Source organism: Schistocerca cancellata, chromosome 1, assembly GCF_023864275.1.
Source record: "Schistocerca cancellata isolate TAMUIC-IGC-003103 chromosome 1, iqSchCanc2.1, whole genome shotgun sequence".
NCBI classification, from domain to species: domain Eukaryota; kingdom Metazoa; phylum Arthropoda; class Insecta; order Orthoptera; family Acrididae; genus Schistocerca; species Schistocerca cancellata.
In genome coordinates this window covers 415,662,191-415,678,228 of record NC_064626.1, presented here as the reverse complement: position 1 = coordinate 415,678,228, position 16,038 = coordinate 415,662,191, and the positions used below count along the sequence as shown (strand labels likewise).

The following is a 16,038-nucleotide window of genomic DNA, read 5'->3' as shown; positions in this document are numbered from 1 at the left end:
TGGTGATAAAGTTTCTGGCTGTGATGTGTGATTTAATCCTTCTGGAAGCGTACGCGCTCGGAATTTTGATGCTGTATCTCTCTGTGATGCTCAAACACTTGTAGCTTTCGCCAGTGGGGCCTGGTGATCTTTCGCGCTTACTAAACTAACCTGCGAGCAATCGTCCCTCTCTTCATTACGTCTTCTCGATCAACCTAGCAGTGTCAGATTCCCAGACGGACGAGCAATACTCTAGAATCAATTGAATGTGTATACTATAAGTCACCTCCATCCCGTTGTAGCCAAGGACCACTTGTCATAAAACTGTCTTCTGAGTGAATCAGATTTCCCGAATATTATGTCAGTTCACCTCACAGTAAATTTAGACTGAGGTAATAAAAGTCATGGGATTTCTCCTGATATCGTGTCGCACCTTCTTTTTTCCAGTGTAGTGAAGCAGCTAGATGTGACATGGACTCCAAAAGTGGTTGGAAGTAACCTGCAGACATATTCAGCCTTGCTGCCTCTATCGCCCATAATTGCGAAAGTGTAGCGGGCGCAGGATTTAGTGCACGAACTGATTATGTTCCATAAACGTTCGTTGAGATTCATGTCGGGCGATCAGGGTGGCCAAAACATTCGCTCGAATTGTCCAGAATGTTCTTCAGACCAATTGCGAACAACCGGGCCCTGCTGACATGGCTCATTAACACCTACAAAAACCACATCGTTGTTAAGGAACACGACGTCCATGAATGGCTGCAGATGGTGAGCCCTGGTTGGCTCATGCTATGCGCTGGATTAAATCTTCGTTGCGATTCTGTGTTTATTCCCCTGTGGTTATCGCTATTATGCTGTTATCTTCTCTTTCCGCGGGTGGCACCAGTGGTGTGTATCGATATTCGCACCTTGGACTATCTTAGACCTGGCGCTTATAGTTTACGGTAGGGCAGTGTACGATCAGTCGGTCGGTTGGCGTGGAGCAGCGAGGAATTCTCCACGGGACGTAGTTTGGCCGGGGCCGCTTGTGGTCTCTACGCGGTGTAGGTGTGTGTGGCGCTGTTCCCATTGCTACGAGGTCCGTGGCTCACAAACCCTGGACACGAAAGTTGAGTTTTGATTTAATCTATCAGCAAGTTAACATTGTTCACATTGTGTCGTTTGGAGTTCGTTGTCGGCTGTTGTTATATCCGTGAGCAACAACGTGGTTTTCAAGTTGGAAAATTCTAGCCACCCTCCAATGGAGTTTCACTGTATTTGGTTATTTGAATTGAAGTGCACCAGCAGAATCTTCTGCCTTGTGGCCGTTAACGTTCCGACTACCTGTCCTGGCCGTTGACGTAAATTTCAGCAGTGTAGTTTCCTCATCGTGTTGTTGCTGTCCAGCACGGTGTGTAGTTTGACAGCTCCATGTATGATTGGTTGTGGGCGCCAATATCTTTTACGTTCTTCTGTGAACTCTCTGTTGTGCCCTGGTGGGGTTAAGTGGAAGTTACATTGTCGGTGGGTCCGTTGACTGTCAGTCGGTTGGGTTGTTGTCGGATCTTGAATGGTTGGCCCGACTGCCTGTCTCACCTTAGTGTTTGAATTCCTGGCCGACCCTCGAACATCTGAGCGCTCTTGGGTGTATTGCCTTTTTTTATTTGTTCTTGTTGTTCGTACTTGTATGGCTTATAGCCGATTTTTTTTAAATTAAGGTTGTTTTGCCCTTAAGGCGTAAGATTCTTTAGGCCCTCAGACTAATTTAGGGAACTGTTTCACGTAAGACCTTTGGGATTTTAAGGGTTTTAATGTTGTTGAATTTTAAGTGTTGGCCCTTCAGCCTAAATTAAAGAACGGTTTCACGTAAGGCCTTTGGTGTTTTAAAAAAGTTAATGTTATGGAATTTTAAGTGTTAGGCCTTCAGCCGATTTGAATTTTTATCTTGTTTACTCTTGAAGTATCTGATTCTTTGGGCCTTCAGCCTAACTGAGGAAATGTTTTAAGAGAAGGCTTTTCCTTTTAAATTTCTGTTTTGGTTGAGTTTTGCCTAATTAAGAACTGTTTTACGTATGACATTTTTTTTTAATTTAATGTTGTTTAGCCTTAAGTGTTGGGCTTTCAGCCGATTTTGAATTCAAATTGTTTACTCTCAAAATCTAAGATTCTTTGCGCCTTCAGCCTAAATACAGAACTGTTGTAAGATAAGGCTTGCATTTTAAGATTCTGATTATGCTTGCGTTTTAAGTTATTGGCCTTCAGCCATTTTTAAATTAAAGTGGCTTTCAGCCGGTAATTAAGTCTCAAAAATTATAGCTGTGTGTTTAAAAAGAAAGAAAAAATTTTGGGTTCTCGTAATGATTGATCAAATAATAAAGTTGTATGTTCGAATGTAACTGACAGCCCCTTATTTTGGCCCCTTTCCACAATTTAAACTACCTGTCCTGTCCTGCAGGTTAAGCTGGGCGTATCAGGTGGTGTACAAATAGCCAAACATCCAGAGGACCCAGTCCATTCCACGTAAACACAGCCAATACCATTATGGAGCCACCACAGACTGCACAGTGCCTTGTTGACAACTTGGGTCCATGGCTCCGTGGTGTCTGTGCCACACCATCACCTCTTAGCGACTGAAATCGGGACTGATCTGAGTTGAGTGGCGATTTCCAGTCGTCTAGGGTGCAACCGACATGGTCCAGAGCCCAACAGAGGCACTGCAGGCGATGTCGTGCTGTTAGCAAAGGCAAGGTGAGGTTTGGGAAGTGTTTAGTTGGAAAGATAAACGCGTGTGAATTTTCGGCCTTTGTAGAATTCCGCGTGGCATGTTTCATAATTATTCATGTATGGAATAGTTGGCGAGCAGTTTCTTTATTAGAAATCCAATATTCCAGATTTCGCCGCGCTAACTGTTAGGCTCGTCGTACATCCCACATTGATCTCTGCAGTTACTTGACGCAATGTTTCTTGTCTGTCAGCACTGAAACTTCTACGCAAAAGCTTCTGCTCTCCGTCGTTAAGTGAAGGCTGTCGGCCACTGCATTGTCCGTGGTGAGAGGTATTACCTCAAATGTGGTACGCTTGACGCTGTGGATAGCGTGTAACATCACGAGTCAATAAGCAATAGCATTTTATTGCAGTAAGCTACTTTGAAATACGGGATCCTAACTTTGGAGCCGTTGGTGGTGGCAATATACAGCCGCTGGTATCTTAGCGTGACTCTCTAGCCTAGCTGTGGGAAGCGCAACCTGTGTTAGTTCGAGCGACAGAATATTCAAGCCCCTAGGAATCTAAATAAACTGTATTAAATATTATTCAGTTTTGTTAAAATTCGATATACAGCCCTTTGTTATTAAAAGGAAGATTGTGTTAAAATCTCAGCTATCTAGCTGAGATACTTTCAGATTTAGAGACAATTACGTAAAACACCAAGAATCGACACTTATAAGATTAAAGTTAGTTAGGATTCATAGCAGTTTGTCTTTTAGCATCATTTGGAATTATTACTGAAGGTCACTAAATGGCAAAATAATTCATTTAGATTTTTTATAATTAAAAACGTTCACTATTTTTCATTTTCGGGATTAATATTTATTTAATAACTGTTTTTTTGTTATGTGAATAGATGAGAGTGAGGAAAAGTGTATATGTGGGACATACATAAAAATCCAATATTATCAGATGTTAAACATTACGTACCTATGTCATGGGAAAGTGTGAAGCAAGCTGTTACAATGAAAGCTGTAATTTCCCTATCTTGCTGATGGCGTATGTCCAAGGATACTTGTTTTTGTAAGAAGGTAGCCAGAATAGCCACTTGCTGAGTAATGATTTACTTAAGTAATTTCATGATTATTTTTCTTTTCGTTTGGTTTAGTTAAAAGTTTTATTAAGATTTGCTGATGAAATGACGTAAATGCATTTGTGAATATTGATTGGCGTAGTACAGTTTTGGCGGGAGAAATAACTCGAGGGATCTTTTTGATTGGCTGGTCATTTTGCACAACCAATCAGAGTTAAGCATTTCCCGCGCCCTATCAAGTAGTTATAGGCCTAGGAAGGAACGGCAGGAGGGGAGCTGTTGGCTAGCTATCAGACGTACAGGTCATGTTGGACGTGTCCATCAACGTTATGAATAAAATGAAGAAGTTACTGGTATTTCTCGTCAAGATGGTATTGCTGTGAAATAAGTTGCATTTACGGACAGATTGTGGAAAGGTGAGGTTTGGGAAGTGTTTAGTTGGAAAGATAAACGCGGGTGAATTTTCGGCCTTTGTAGAATTCCGCGTGGCATGTTTCATAATTATTCATGTATGGAATAGTTGACGAGCAGTTTCTTTATTAGAAATCCACTGAAAAAGAAAGACCGAATGTGGAACTCATATATTGTAGCAGAGCATCGACTGTAGATCACATAATAATTCAGGTCGGACTTAGGACATTTCTGGCTGTCTTGCGTGTATACTGGGTTTTATGAACTGTGAGCTGAGGACATTGATATTAGTCGTTTAAATAAATACGGGCTCATCGCTAATTCTTTAATTTTGAACCTAAAGAAATAAAGAAATTGTTGCGGAATTTTGACATTTTTCTAAAAGAATGAAGCAATCGCCCTCCACCCGAAAATCTTTATAAGATATTACAGGATAGCTTGCTACCAGAGTTTAGGCGACCTTGCAAACGTAAGTATTGACGATGTTTTTCTTCATCGCTGCTTTTAACATCGTCTGAACAGTATCTACGTATGCAGAGAATCGGGCTGGTGACCAGACGCTGCACTGAGGTAGGTGGAACTTCTTGTAGCGCACAGTACGACGAAAGACAGTGGTCAAACAATTACGAAACGCAACGCGACTTTTAACCCGACTCATCGCAAGCGGAGTGTTGAATTCCCTAACGATTTCCGAAATGGCATGTCCCATGCGTTTAGCTCCAACCAGCAATCCGCATGCAAAGTCTGTTACCTTCTGTCATGCGACCATAATCAAGTCGGAACCCATTCCACATGAATCACCTGAATACAAATGAGAGCTCCGTCAATGCACTGTCCTTTTGTACCTTGTGTATGTACCGCTACCGTCATCTGTGCATATCGCTATTCCGTGACTTTTGCCACCTCATTGTATGGCATTTTAATGTATCTCTTCCTGCACTGTGATGTGGGCAGAGGAATATTCGAAGACATTGAATAGTACTTATTCAGTGTGGTGTCGTTGCCTGGAACACGTCCCTAGACGCAAGCTAATTTGAACCTCAAAGAAAAATAAGAAAGAAAAGGAATGAGGTATCCAGAAGAAAGCAGGACAATAGTAATCATATTGCCTGCTATAAACAAAGCATTGAGATGATAAGTTGGAAGTCACGTCGGAGTAAGTGAACAAAGTCTACCAGCGGCTAAACAGATAAAGAGCCTACTGGCCCTCTTCAAAAACAACGGGTGATCGTCGCCGTTGTGGGTCCATTTTTTATCGTCCCTTGCACCGCACGGAGTCAGATGCATCGGACATTTGACAAATAACTTCAGAGTAAGGGAGGCGTGATTAATTAGGGGAGATACCCTGCGGACCTGGAGATGTGCTCCGAGCAGCGAGAGCGCCTCTATACTGAGATATGCCGAGGCACTGCATCACCCCGGCTGGCGAGTTTTCTTGCCCGTATTTACATTCCCAGGACTAGCTAGCGAATTCTCTGCCTCGGAAGTACGAGATGAGCTCCAAGCCTCGTGAATGCATCTGTCTTTCAGTCTGCTGACCAGAAAAGCTTCTGCTCATCATAGGAAAGCAACTAATTAATTAACCAATTAATCACCTAAATACTGAACCAATTAATCACCTATACACATATTGTTTTTCTCCTAATTAATGCAGATAGAAAGTTTTCCAATAACTATTAATCTATAAGTTCGAACTATAATTTTAAAGAACCATTTTTTTTCTTTCACAGCTAATAGCCTACATTTTACCGTATATCTGCTTCCGAATCAAATTTGTCTTATAAATACACAGAGCTCGTAGCATAATTATCTATAAGAACTGAACTGTTGCACATTTTTTACAAAAGTTCAAAGGTTAAGAAAGCAATGCCGAGAATTCTTCCGGGTTGTATGACCGTTGCCCATGGAACTCTTCTATCCCTGACGTTTCGTTCAAAGCTACGTTGAACATCTTCGGAGGTGCTCCTGGTTGTGCTGAGTCTTTCCGACTGACGAGTCGGACGTCGAAGAACGTCCTAAATACGGTGGAAAGTGGGCGTGGTCTGGATTTCATGTGATAGTAGAGATAAACATTGTCAAGGATAAAATATAACTATCGATCATAGTGCGTCAAAGATAAAAATTTCTCATCAATTCTGTAGCACCACTGTCCATATATCGCTGAGTTTCACAGTTTCTTCTTTTCTGTTAAAATTATCCCCATGTTTATATATTCCGATGGCTTCTCTATATAGCCGTGGATAATACTTCGTCATAATGCATAAAACTTCAGTTTCCGAAAACTTCACTACGTGATCACCCAACTGAAGAGCATGTTCCGCCACGGCTGACTTGTCTGTTTTCCCTAGTCGGCAAAGACTTTTATGTTCCTTCAGCCGTGAATTCACACTACTCTTTGTAGTTCCAATGTAGACCCTACCACATGTACACGGAATCTTGTATACACCACTTGCAAACAGAGGGGGACGTTTATCCTTAACGGAACGAAGTGCTTGGCCTATTTTCTTAGTTGGTCTGATAATCGGTCGAACGTTATGTTTTCTTAAAATCTTGCCAATTTGATCCGTTACTTTTTTGATGAAGGGTAAGGAAACTATGTTCTTCATCAAGAAGTGGCCGCGCTGTTTGAGGCGCCATGTCACGGACTGTGCGGCCCCTCCCGCCGGAGGTTCGAGTCCTCCCTCGGATATGGGTGTGTGTGTTGTCCTTAGCGTACGTTAGTTTAAGTAGTGTGTACGTCTAGGGACCGATGACCTCAGCAGTTTTCTCCCTTAGAAATTTACACACAATTGAAAATTTGACCTTCATGACTACAGAAAGAAACTGACTCTCCAGTGCATTGATTTCTGCTCGTATTCTCTGACTGCTTATTGCAGGTGCCACAGAACTATGGCTTCTAGTACTACGCAAAAACTTATTCTCCGCAACCCAAACCGTTCAACCCATGTTTAAGCTGTGAACTTCAGTTAGATTGTCTTCTGGTGATCAAGAGGGAAGTATACGCACTGCTGAGATTATGTACTACATTACGCCTATTTATACTATTAACTCGTTCGGGTAATAACACACAACGTACTTTATTTTTACTTTCTCCTAATTTTTAATTTTAACTTTACATTTCACTACGAGGTCAAATGTGACGTTCCTCTTTCTGTTCTCTAACTTTATTTTAACTTATTTTTCGTTCCACATTAACTAACGGTGATGAATTCTGAACAAAATTTTGACTGCCGAATGTTGAGGCAACTCTTTGCACTCGTGTTCTCTAGTTATATTCGTGTTACGCTGCATGCATTTTAGCTCCTTTTCTTGAGTCATCAGTCCTCTGACTGGTTTGATGCGGTCCGCAACGAATTCCTCTCGTGTGACAACTTCTTCATCCCATAATAGCACCTGCGGTCTGCGTCCTCAAAGTATTTGCCTTCTACAGCTCCCTCTAGCACCATCGATATAATGCCCTGATGTCTTAACAGATGTCCTATCATCCTGCCCTTCTCCTTCTCTGTCACTGATTATTTTGCTGCCTAGGTAGTAGAATCCCTTAACTACATCTACTTCGTGACTATCAGTCCTGATGTTAAGTCTCTCACTTTTCTCATTTATGCTACTACTCATTACTTTCTTCTTTCTTCGATTTACTTACAATCCATATTCTGTAATCATTAGACTGATCATCCCATTCAGCAGATCATGTAATTGTTTTTCACTTTCACTCAGATAGCAATGTCATCAGCGTATGGTATCATTTATATCCTTTCACCTTGAATTTTAATTCCACTGCTCAACCTTTCTTTTATTTCCAACAATGATTCATTGATGTACAGACTGAACAGTAGGGGCGAAATACTACATCCCTGTCTTACACCTTTTTTTAATCCGAGCACTTCGACTTGGTCCTCCATTCTTATTGCTCCCTCTAGGCTATTGTACATATTGTACATTACCTGTTTCTCCCTATAGCTTACCCAGATTTTTCTCAGAATTTCAAACAACTTGCACCATTTTACTCCGTCGAACGCTCTTTCCTGGTCGACAGATCCTACGAACGCGATTTGATTTTTCCTTTAGTCTTGCTTCCATTCTCAACCGCAACGTCAGAATTGCCTCTCTGGTGGCTTTAACTTTCCTAAAGCAAACTGATCGTCATCTAACACATCCTCAATTTTCTTTTCCATTCGTCTGTGTATTATTCTTGTCAGCAACTTGGATGCATGAGCTATTAAGCTGATTGTGCGATAATTCTCGATCTTGTCACATCTTGCAGTCTTCGGCATTGTGTGGATGATAGTTTTCCTAAAGTCAGATGTTCCGCCGGCAGACTGATACCTTCTACACACCACCGTCAATAGTCGTTTGGTTGCCACTTCACTCATTGATTTTAGAAATTCTTATAGAATATTGTCTGTCTCTTCTGCCTTATTTGATCTTACTTTCCTCCGAAGTTCTATTAAATTCTGATTCTACTACTGGATCTCATAGATCATCTAAATCGACTCCTATTTCTTCTTCTACCACTTGAATAGAATTGGGGAGAAGAGGAGTTTGTGGCACAACTTGACAAGAAAAAGGGACCAGTTGGTAGGACATGTTCTGAGGCATCAAGGGATCACAAATTTAGCATTGGAGGACAGCGTGGAGGGTAAAAATCGTAGAGAGAGACCAAGAGATGAATACACTAAGCAGATTCAGAAGGATGTAGGTTGCAATAAGTACTGGGAGATGAAGAAGCTTGCACAGGATAGAGTAGCATGGAGAGCTGCATCAGACCAGTCTCAGGACTGAAGACAACAGCAACAACCACTTCACGCAAACCTTCCACCTGATAGAGGCCTTCAACGTACTCTTTCCACCCATCCGCTGTCTCCTGTGGACTTCACAGTGGAATTCCCGTTGCACTCTTAATGTTACCACCCTTGGCTTTAATTTCACCGATTTTGATTTTTCTACATGCTGAGCCAGTCCTTGCGACAGTCATTTATTTTCCAATTTCTTCACATTCTTCACGCGGCCATTTCGTCTTAGCTGCCCTGTACTTCCTATTTACTTCAATCCTAAGCGATTTGTACTTCTGTGGTCCTGAATTTCCCTTAACATTTCTTTTGTACTTCCTTCCTTCATCGATCAACTTAAGTATTTCTTCTGTTACCCATGGTTTCTTCGGAGGTACCTTCTACGTACCTATGTTTTCTTTTCCAGTTTCCGTGATTACTCTTTTTAGAGATGCCCGTTCCTCTTCAAATATGCTGCCTGCTGAGCTAGTCCTAATAGCTGTATCTGCAGCCTTGAAGCCTTTCTCGTCATTCCTTATTACTTCCACATTCTACTTCTTTGCATATTGATTCTTCCCGACTAATATCTTAAGCTTCAGCCCACTCTGCATGACTACTACGTTGTGATCTGAGTCTGTATCTGCTCCTGGGTACTCCTTACAACCCAGTATCTGATTTCGGAATCTTTGTCTGCCCATGATGTAATCTAACTGAAATCTTCCAGTATCACATGGCCTTTTCCAAGTATACCTCCTGTGCTTGTGATTCTTGAACAGAGTATTTTCTGTTACTAGCTGAAATTTATTACAGAACTTATTTAGTCTTTCTCCCTTCTCATTATTTGTTCCAAGCCCATATTTTCCAGTAACCGTTTATTCTTCTCCTTTCCCTACAACTGCATGCGAGGCCCTCATGACTATTAGATTTTCATCTCCCTTTAAGTACTGTATCACCCTTTCAATATCCTCTTATAATTTCCATATGTCTTAATCTTCAGGTTGCGACGTCGGGATATTCATCTGAACTATTACTGTCGGTGTTGATTTGCTGTCGGTTCTGACAAGAATAACTCTATCACTAAACTGTTCACAGTAACTCACTCTCTGTCCTACCTTCCTATCCATAACGAATCCTACTCCCGTTATACCATTTGCTTCTGTTGCTGATATTACCCTATATTCATCTGAACTGAAATCTGTGTTCGTTTCCATTTCACTTGACTGACTGCAACGATATATAGATTGAGCCTTTCCATTTCCCTCTCAGGTTTTTAACTTCCCAATCAAGATTGTGACATTCAGCGCTCCGACTCGTAGAATGTTAGCCTTTCGTTGGTTGGTCATGCTTTCTCTCATGGTCAACTGCCTCTTGGTAGCCCCCTCCCAGAGATCCGATTGGTGACTATTCCGGAATCTTTTGCCAATGGAGAGATCACCATGACACTTTTTCAGTTAAGGGCCACATCTCCTGTGGCTACACGTTAGGTGTCTTTAATGCAGTGGTTTCCATTGCCTTCTGCATCCTCATGCCGTTTATCATTGCTGATTCTTCCACCTCTAGGGGCACTTTCCCACCCCTAGGACAAGACTGCGCCCTAAACCTCTGTACGCTCCTCCACCCTCTTTGACAAGGCCGGTGGCAGAATGAAGGGAACTTCTTATGACGGAAGTCTTCGGCCGTCAATGCTGATTATTAATCAAAATTTAAGCAGTGGCAGGTTTCGCACCCTGAACCGTGGACTTTCTGATTACTAATCAAAGTCGCTATTCCTAGACCACAGGTGCATAAGAATAAATTAATAGAGCGACACCTTGACACTACAACAGGTTATTTTTAGTGGAATTTCTAAAGATTTTTTTTTAGAAACTGATTAACTATGACCTAAAAGGCAACGGCCTTGCCGCAGTGGTAACACCGGTTCCCGTCATATCATCGAAGTTAAGCGCTGTCGGGCGTGGCCAACACTTGGATGGGTGACCATCTGGGCCGCCATGCGCTGTTGCCATTTTTCGTGGTACACTCAGCCTCGTGATGCCAATTGAGTAGATACTCGACCGAATAGTAGCGGCTCCGATCAAAGAAAACCATCATAACGACCGGGAGAGCGGTGTGCTGACCCCACGCCCCTCCTATCCACATCCTCAGCTGAGGATGACACCGCGGTCGATTGGCCCGATGGGCCACTTGTGGCCTGAAGACGGAGTGCTATGACCTAAACGTGACGGAATTACTGTAAAGGCTATGATATTGTTCCGGAATGTTAAGTAGTCGTTATCGAAAACATGACACACACACACACACACACACACAGTGCACTCCTTGACTTAGCCGTTATTCAGATGACTTCGAGATATTCACTAAACCGTGCTGTTTGTGTTCAGTATTTGGGACGACCCTACTTTCTGACTTTCCATCAGAAAGCATACTGTTAGCTAATAAATTCCGTTGTTAGTCATGATGTGCCAATATTGAGAATTGTCGTATGTGTCTTCAAAGCCATTAAGAATCTATAATGAAGTTTTACTACATCAAGCACAATTTTTTCACATTTGTAGTCAGCATAACTGCCATTGAAGCAGCCAACATGACTGAGACTGAAACTTCCTGGCAGATTAAAACTGTGTGCCGGACCGAGACTCGAACTCGGGACCTTTGCCTTTCGCGGGCAAGTGCTCTACCGGTTGAGTTGTCTACCGGTAGAGCACTTGCCCGCGAAAGGCAAAGGTCTCGAGTTCGAGTCTCGGTCCGGCACGCCATTTTAATCTGCCAGTAGGTTTAATATCAGTGCACACTCCGCTGCAGAGTGAAAATCTCATTCTGATAATTGACATTATTCAAAGAGACATTTAGCCAATTGTAAATTTGACTATTTTGTATTAATTCTACAAAATATTAATAGTCAATGAACGATGAAGTTGAGCAAAGCAATCATTTAAGAAGTTAAGAAAAATATTTGTTTTGAAATATTACAGTTACTATTCCGTGTCGAAATAATAGAAATCTGCATTAAGAAATTAACTAACTACTTTTACTGCATACGGAAGGCATTGCATCACTACTTGTGTTATGTAACACTAACGTTAGTGCACAGACATTTAAGTCGCATACAATTACTGTGCAGTTAACAATACAACTTCACAAACTGATATAAGGAAACGGAAATGATCACTTTTCAAGTAATAATAGCACAAAATCATTATTAACCATGGTAATTTACTGTTTGCAATCAATTAGCAACAACTGTCGCTAATATAATTGTCCAACAGAGTAAAAGCCGTTCTTGGCTTTGAACTGCGGGACAGACTTGTAAGCGGTGAGCAGATGACACGCTACAGTACTTTTCTTGAAAGAAATTACTCTCCTGCGTTGGCTGTTTTTTTATATGTCTTTTATTCTGATTATGTTACTCTTCACTAACAATGTTAGAAGACTCTACCAATAAATTTAATACTTCGATCAGGAAAACTGCAATTAAATGTAATTTTCTATTCACAAAAAACAAATGTATTCTTGGAATGAATCCCAAGACACTCACATTGAGAGCACATCGCAAATTATATAAGCAAGATCAACCGATTTGTACTATAATGAACTACATAATTAACCGTTTGATGGAGGGACTATACACATACGAACCCAAGTACGGAGTAATGAAATCAGTAGAAATGATAAATCAAATTAAAGGTGTTTGAATTTCTGGTAATCATAAACTGGTCTCCTTTGAAATTGAGAACTTTTACACACATATACGTCAATTTAACCTTGTTAAATATGAAAAGATTAGCACTGAAGAAATGAATCATCTACTTGAAATATTCCAGCTGATATTCTTGTACAATTATTTCACATTTCAAGGTAATTTACACACAGTTAGGTGGTCTGGTGATGGGTAGTTTCAAAGTTTTCTTGTGATACGTGATATATATCAGGACATCTATCAACAGACAAACGATGGAGCGTTTGAACTATTGTTAAGAGGAAAACTTATGCTCTTCTCTGTATTTTCTAAACCACAAAAATCCGACCAATTAAGATGAGTACATGACCGGTTACGTTACAACCTAGTGCCCACCAAAATTATGTCACAATAACACTGACCTATGAATGTTCATATTTTTTAATAACTGCCAGTCATGAAGATAACGTGCTGAATTTCCAAGCAACGGTAGAAAACATACAAATTATGCAGTAGCTTTGCAGTAAAAAAGCACTTTAAAATTAATTCCTTAATGTGTTGTAACGAAGCTAATTTTGCATGTTGCTATAATTGTGGCGAATGTTTCTCATATCTTTGCAAATTTGAAAACCCCCGTTTTCGACATACAGCCCTCTTGTTGTGAGTGTACCACGGTGCACCTAGTGTCGCGACCTGCGACCCACGGCGGATCCTTCCCTCTCGTGGTGTTGAACGACGTGGAGCTCGCCGGAAATACTGGTCGTCTTCCGTAGCTGGATGATAGTTTGTTTTGCCTGAAGTCGGTGAGATGTGAGGTTAATAGGGAGATGTCATTGTGACAGCCTTTCGATCGCACCTTTGTTCACAGCAGAATGATGTGATATACCGTCTGGTACTTTCGTAGCAGCCTGATGAGCTCAGAGTGTTTAACCTCAGAGGTCGATGGTGATTATTCAGACATGGTTTCGTGTGATATCGAATGGAGAGCCAGCGTTCGTAGTTTTGGATGTGGTTTAGTTGTAAGGTGTCAGGCAAATCCAACACCTTCCATGAAAACCCTGACATGATAAGCAAATCCAGTAGTATGGCACATAGCTCCGAATAAATCGTGACATTAAATTAACCAAAGTAATACGAGTAACGAGTGAGCAAATGGAATACCACAGACTAACACAAGAATGCCTAAATGCATGTCATACCTTCCCACTGTGAGACAGACGCAGTTCCGAGGGGAGAAACGAGAGCAGAAGCCGAGAACAGAACCGTGTTAAGCTAGAAGGCCCTACGATAAGGGACGGACTGGACACCCACGTTGCCAGCTGACCACTAGGACCATCCCAGCTGCAAGTTTTAGCGTGAGACCTTTTTCGCATCTCTGTTATGTCAGGACCCCCCCCCCCCCCGCCCATGTTAAAAGCTAGAGCCCTCCAGAAGAACAGTATAGATCTTACGATAACACAAAAAGGGCCACACCACCCGCAAGTTTTAGCGTGAGACTTTTTCGCGTCTCTGTTACGTTGCAAACTTTAAAAACATTGCCCCACCATGAAAAGTATAAAGTTTCTCATTGGATGGACACAATTTTTGTAGGCGGAGCTTAAGGTTAACATTGAGACCCTGACTGGTCAGTTGAAAACACAGCCAGATAGTTTTTTTAAACCAACTTCGGTAAATTGTAGTAAGGAGAAGTTAGGAGAGAGTTGCTTGCGAGATGACGAGGTGAGCGGAACTGTGCTGCCTGCCGCTCCCTGACGAACACCGACAAGGTAATGAACGCACGCGATGCCGCATAACAGCGCATAACGCTTCACTTAGAACTGCAGAAGTCTCATCTGTTACACCCCCTTTTTGCGTAATACTAGTGTCGATCGTCAATTAAAGCTCATGGTGTTCACATTTGCCACTTGAAGTTAAAATCTGAAATGCGATGATTTTTCTGTTATATAGTTATTGAGAAGCCACATCAGCCACTGTAATTTACGACAAGTTAGATAAGTAATTAAAGATAATTGAGGGCCACTGTAGACCATTTTTATAGTTTTCTCTTTTGTGAAACTTAATTTAAACCTAGATTATAGATGTGATATGGCATAAGTCATCCTTCGATCCATTGTAGAACTTGGAAACCCATTCAGGGAATATTTGTTCACATTTTTGTTGAACGCAGTTGGTTTTTATCATCCTGTATTAAAACATTTCCTTTTATCAATAGTGCAATTAATAAACAATGTTTTGTGAGTAGAATAAAATTTCCAATGGTAAACTTAACTGCTTTTTCGACGTTATTTTACCAGCTAACTAAAAATAGGAAAGACTTGAACCCCTTCCACTAAATTTAGTTAGTATTAAGATTCTTTTACAGGGAGTGCAGTGGAGCTGACGCTGAAATCATTAAGTATTTGGTTATATCATCGCTAGTCTCACTGAACTCTTCTGAAATCTACATGTCATGTGTGGTCTGGCGTCTCCTTACCAGCAACAGGTCTCAGGTTCAAACTAGTCAATTCCCTAAAAAACACGCTCAGAGCGTCGTTGCGCGAAAGTGGTAGGGAGACACGATATAGAACAAACAGACACCACACAGAATGTTAGATAGTGTGTGCTCCTGAGAAATTGACATCTTGGATTTGCAAACTGTATTTTCTCCTGCATGAATGCTTCCACATTAACGTCTCGTTGCTGATTGGGAGACGTTTATGTCCACTGTATGTTCGATACTGTTGTGGAGTATACAAGCTATAGTTGCTTGTCTAATATCCTGTTTTGACAGAGGTATTTTTAGTGTTTAGTGTTGTGGAACTTCCAGTGAGTTTGTTATCATATGAGTGAACTAATCGTGCAGTGAGTCAGTTGGTACGCCATGGAGAGGATTCTTAAGTCTGCTGTGCTTTGTTGTCTTAAGTGTTGGTTCACCACTACGTGAGCGGCTGGTGAGTTAAACTTCACGGTGCCAAATAAAGTTAAATCATCTCAGAGTCAAACTTCCTCGTTTGTATGGACTGATAATGTGAAATCTGGCGAAACAGAATCCAAGGGAACCGAGATTTGCACTGTGACCTGTTATTATTAGCTGCTTGAACTCATTCTCCTTGAATGGTCTTCAGTATACGCGCTTTTGGCGCGACCAATTTAACTTGTTTGATTGATCAACACTGCGTTCCCTCTGTGGTTTCATTACAAACGACTGAGGAGAACTTGTAATAGTAGCCTTAGTTGCAGTTAGTGCAAATGCTGGTCCCTCTATGCCCAAACATAGCCAAGAGTGGAGTACTGCGGTTTGAGTTTCGTTGCTGTGTGTTCTTGTAATGTAAGACAAACACTGTTGCATATTGAACCTCGTTTCAGAAGGCTACGCATTGTGATTACAGTTCATCGCCTTGGCTGGTGTGTGTATTAATCTATGCCTGGTGAAGTCAGTGATGAAT

General features: G+C 41.4%; 1 pseudogene; it reads left to right on the top strand.

Moving 5' to 3' along the window:
• The first annotated feature begins 10,824 nt into the window (after positions 1-10,824).
• Positions 10,825-10,942, top strand: LOC126100184 (5S ribosomal RNA; annotated as a pseudogene).
• The last annotated feature ends 5,096 nt before the right edge of the window (positions 10,943-16,038 follow it).